We start from the raw sequence: 6,036 nt of genomic DNA on the forward strand, positions 1-6,036 counted from the left end.
TCTTATTTAATTAATCTCTTTATGTCACCAAATTAATTCCAATTAATTCTATGACTTATATTAATTAAATAACAATATATTATTCTTTATATAATTCTCATAATATATTAATAATATTTACTCTCTCTTAATAAATCATCCTATCAAGTTGCTATGGTGAAGGCAACCCAAAAGGACCATGCACAACCGGGTCAAATACTTGCCTAATATAGTTGCAGCCTTAGACACTATTCCAACAGTCTCCCACTTGGATAAGTCTAGTAACTATATGCACAAGTACAATTCGGCTTGCAATTGTAGCTCTCAAAGACGCTGTCAAACTCTGATCTAATCAATCTTGTAGGTTTCTCAATCGTACAGTCCTCTGTTAGATATCATGCTGACAATCCTATGGAATGGTTAGTCAAGCATTTAGGTTTCTCAATCTCTGATTTATTCGACATAGAACTTAATCGAACACATCAATTCAGTTCTGACCGGGCCCGGCACATAAGTCAAATCCAATCATCGAGCGGCCGAGATATCGCTTTTACCTTTTTAGATAAAAGTTACAGATAAAATTCGACTTATATGCATTTACTTATTCATTACCCAACTATACACAACAATGCATTTTATAACACCGAGTTACTGATGCATTTTCGCATTATCAATGTACAATCAATTAACAAATAACAAACCATATATCTAGGTTTTAGGACTATATGATATTATCGTCTTGCGATCACCCTTTTATATCATATTCCATAAGGTGATTCCAGCAAGCGCGGGTTTTGTTCCAATGCTCAAACCTAGTTCATAAGCACTCATGAATGTTATAGCAACCCTTTGCTATGTCTAACACCATTTAGACAATCTACACTCCAATTCATGACAATCTTCTTTCATATCTACTTCCAACATATGAACGATTGTGGACAATTCGAATAATTCGATTATTCCTAATAAACTCAATTATTCTGGAAGTCAAAACATGCAAAGTGAAATAATAGTTAAACAATTAACATAAGACAGTAACATTACTCATAAATAAAACTCCTTTATTTGATCATCAAATGTTAATTACATTTATCTATTACACGTTTCTAACACTATCTAATCTATGCTAATATCATCCTTCAGCCCAATACTCCTAGCATGCTGCAAGTGCTTAACCTTACTCAGTCCCTTCGTAAGCGGATCTACTGGGTTATCTTCTGATGATATCCTCTTCACTACGAGTTGTCCTTCTTCTACACGATGTCTAATGAAATGATATTTTCTGTCGATATGTCGTGATCTACCATGATCTCTCGGTTCCTTGGTCAAGGCAACCGCTCCTTCATTATCACAGAAAATCTACATGGGCTCCTTTATGGCAGGTACAACTCCAAGGTCAATAATGAAGTTCTTTAGCCATATTGCCTCCTTCGACGCTTCGCTCGCTGCAATGTACTCTGATTCGCACGTTGAATCAGCTACGGTTTCCTGCTTGGAACTCTTCCATGTCACTACTCCTCCGTTCAAGGTAAAGACCCAGACCGACTGCAAACGGTAGTTGTCCCTGTCGGTCTGAAAACTGGCGTCACTATACCCTCGCACCTTCAAGTCATCGCACCCTCCGAGGACTAAGAACCATTCCTTTGTCCTCCGAAGGTACTTAAGGATATTCTTCACCGCAATCCAATGTGCTCTGCCAGGATTCCCTTGATATCTACTAACCATGCTCAAAGCGAAGGCTACATCAGGGCGAGTACAAGTCATAGCGTACATGATTGAGCCAACTGCGGAAGCGTATGGTGTTTTGGCAACCCCAAACCTTGATATGTGCCAACGAGGGAGCTTTCCCTGTCCATATTTCATGAGGTGTTTTGGCAACCTTCTTAGTAGGGACTCGGTGAAGGATATGAGCGGCAGTTTCTAAGGCATACCCCCAAAAAGAGATAGGTAGTGAAGCACGACTCATCATAGACCGAACCATATCCAATAAGGTTCGCTTACGCCTTTCTGCCACACCATTCAACTGCGGTGTCCTAGGAGGCGTCAATTGCGAAACTATTCCACACTCCTTGAGATAATCGTGGAATTCAAGACTTAGGTACTCTCCTCCTCGATCGGATCGAAGCATCTTGATTTTCCTGCCCAATTGATTCTCCACTTCATTCTTGAACTCTTTGAATTTTTCAAAAGTTTCTGACTTTTGCTTGATTAAATAGATATACCCATATCTACTATAATCGTCGGTAAAAGTCACGTAGAGGCGGTTCCCATCCTTCGTGGTTGATCTAAACGGTCCACATACATCGGTATGTATTAAGTCCAATAGACCTTCACCCCTTTCACACGAACTCGTGAAGGGTGACTTGGTCCTATTTCCAAGTAAACAAGACTCGCACGTGTCATCTTCCCTAAGGTCGAATGACTCCAACACTCCATCCTTTTGGAGTTGGGCTATGCGTTTCTTGTTGACATGTCCAAGACGACAATGCCACAAGGATGCTTTATCCATACTAGTGGAAGAATCAATGTTCAAAACATCATTTCCTAAGTTATCAACAATCATAACAGTTTCATAAATTCCATTACATGGTATAGCTTCAAAGTAAAAGACACCATTTAGATAAGCCAAAATAGAACCATTCTCATTATTAAAAGAAAATCTAAAACCTTGTCTATATAAACCATGAAATGAAATGATGTTTCTAGCCATTTCTGGCGAATAGCAACAATTGTTCAAATCTAAACACAAATTATTCCTAAGCACTAAAGAATACACTCCAATCCTGGTCACAGGCGACGATCTTCTGTTCCGCATGATTAGATTGATTCTTCCTTGCTCCACATCCCTACTTCTTCTTAGTCCCTGCACATTAGAACAAATGTGGTAACCACAACCGGTATCAAGAACCCAAGAATTAGCATGATTAGAATCGTTAGATTTAATTGTGTATATACCTGCGAAAGATGGCTTGATCTTTCCTTCCTTGATGGCTTGCAGGTACTCTAGGCAGCTTCTCTTCCAATATCCTATCTTGTGGCAGTGGTGGCACTCTGGCTCCTTAGGGTTAGGGCAAGGCTTAGCGGGATCAATTTTGGTCCCACTAGAAGAGGCACCATCTTGGGCTTTAACCTTGCGATAGTTCTTAGACGAAGCCTTCCTCTTCTTTCCCTATCCTTGAAAATAGCCAAGACAGGAGCAGCGGGTGGATTGGGAGTTGGTGCAACAGACTTGTCTTTGAAGTTGCTCTCAGCGACCCTCAAGAGACCTTGGAGTTTGCTTAGGGTGACCTCCTCTTTGTTCATGTGGTAGGTCATCCTAAATTGATTGTACATCGGAGGCAAAGAGTGAAGCACCATGTCGATTGCCAAGTCTTCCCCAAAGTCAACATTTAACTTGCGAAGGTGGTCGACATACCTTTGCATCTTTTGCAGGTGCACGGTAAGAGATTCTCCATGACCCATCTTAGCGGAAATCATGTTAGTGAAAATCTCATAACGCTCTTGTCTCGCGTTCTGGTGGTATCTCTCCAATAAGTCTTGATGCATCTCGTACGGGTACATGTCCTCGTAGGACTTTTGGAATTCGGAGTTCATGGTGGCTATCATGATGCAATGTACCTTCATTGCATCTCGCTCATGAGTTTCAAAAGAGGTAATTTCAACCGGAGTAGCGATTTCAGAGTAGATCTTCTCGAGCTTCTCATCGAGGACATACTCCTTATCCTCATAGCGAGCAATGGTGCGAATGTATCTTATCCATTCGCTAAAGTTAGTTCCATCGAAGGTGACCTTTTGGCAAAGGCTCATCAATGTGAAAGAACTAGCAGCAACGTTGTTAGCGTTCGACATCTACAAATAGAAAAGCACAAAGATAGATTAGAATAAGAATCCCTAATTATCACCCAATAAGAAAAACTAGGGCTAGGATCCAACAATAACATTTACATACTAGAAAAGGGATGCCGTAATCTAACATGCAAATAAATTGAAGGTAAGTGAATGACGATTCACTAATTCTCCACCACAAAACCTAACTGTTAGACTTAAATGTATTGAGAATTCCTAGGTTCGGATGAGATTCATTGAAACTATTCAATGGCATGTTTAAATCTCGATATGCCCCTCTTGTTTGTGACTGGGATACCGAGGATCACAAAGCGGGTGTGAATTACCATGCAAATTCACATGGTGCCTTCATTGTAACGATCATCTATTCGATGTGCCGGTAAACCACACACGCTCCATCGAATTATGATAAACAATGAATCACCCTTTGCCACCTTTTCTTAGAACCAATTAGTGTGCCGGTAAACCACACACGCTCCACTAACTTCTTAGCAAGGGTGCAAAGTGTAATTTCATGGGATTGCATCAATTCACTTTTCCGAAAGTAACTAAGATTGGGAAATTTTAAAATATGTGTAGTTACTTTGTATTACTTATTATACTTTTAATGAGAGGATGAGGTTGCCCTATCCTACCCGTTCGGCTAACGACCCTCCACCGATCAAGCAAGCGGTGGGTGTGAGTGTACACCCATTAAGCACCATTTTATAGGTCGCAACCTTATACCCACCTTATAGATCGGCTTCGTGAATGAGGCCTACTAACAGTAAGACTAGCATTTAGTTATACATATATATATATATATATATATATATATATATATATATATATATTATTCTAGTAATATCATATTAGTATAGGGTTGTATTTTAAATCTTTTAAAAATCTAGGGTTTGAAATTTAAGTTGTCTAAATTAAAACCTTTTAATCACAAAATATAAATTTCAAAACTTGAGGACAAGTTTTAAACATTTAAAACATGGAGGATCAAATAACAAATAATTTCAATTAACAATTAATTTCTAAATTATCTATATTTGATTTATTCAAGATTTCTTTCAAGATAATTACCAAAATAATCAAAATAATTAATTAATTATCATATAAAGAAATTAAATATTTTATTAGTTGATAAATATCTTTAATTAGATCAAGATTATAGTCATATATATCAGAAAATCGGATTCGGGTTGATATAATATGATTAAGGTAAGTTTCCATAAGATAATCATGAAGAAATCCCGAATCTGGCCATTCCTGACGCTTGAACTCGCCGAGTGCACAAAGGGACTCGCCGAGTCAAGCCAACTCACCGAGTCCATGACTCAGAAACACAAAAATCGATTTTGCAGTTAAGTTTCAGACAATTAAGCAACAATTTAATGAAAACCAAGCTAGGCTCTGATACCACTGATGGGTTTTAGCCATAAGAACTTTCCTATGTGCGCATGCAAAACCCTAATGCTCGGATCTAGGCTTTCTAATTAAACATTCTTTGAATCCAAGACTTCTAATGACTATTTAGGAATAAGAACAATGATAAAACAGATCTAGAATCATACCTTTGAATTCCTTGTTGATCTTGTTGTCTTGCAGCTTCTAGAGTCACAATTGTCACTCCTCTAATGGCTTACAAACACCAAATAGCAAGGAGGATGATTTGGGAGAGAGGAGAGGGGAGGAAATCAGCCAGGGTTTCTATGCTTTAGATGAAGTGCCGATTTCCCTTAGCCATAGGGTCTATTTATACTTGTAGACTCCTTAAGGGTTACAACCTAAACCCTAATTGGATAATCTTCTCTTAAGGCTATCCAAATCCTTTCCTTAGATAAGCAATGGACGATTTGAGCTATCCTTTAGCTTCTAGAATCCGTCCAATCCATATCTATATGGATTTACTGTCTAAAGTTTAACTATCAAACAATTGACAGTTTATACCCTCTTATTTAATTAATCTCTTTAAGTTACCAAATTAATTCCAATTAATTCTATGACTTATATTAATTAAATAACAATATATTATTCTTTATATTATTCTCATAATATATTAATAATATTTACTCTCTCTTAATAAATCATCCTATCAAGTTGCTATGGTGAAGGCAACCCAAAAGGACCATGCACAACCGGGTTAAATACTTGCCTAATATAGTTGCAGCCTTAGACACTATTCCAACATAAAGAGCTTACGCTGCCCGAAGAATATTCAGA

The sequence above is a fragment of the Lactuca serriola genome, chromosome 8 (genome assembly GCF_051521515.1).
Source record: "Lactuca serriola cultivar US96UC23 chromosome 8, Lser_US96UC23_V15, whole genome shotgun sequence".
Taxonomy (NCBI): domain Eukaryota; kingdom Viridiplantae; phylum Streptophyta; class Magnoliopsida; order Asterales; family Asteraceae; genus Lactuca; species Lactuca serriola.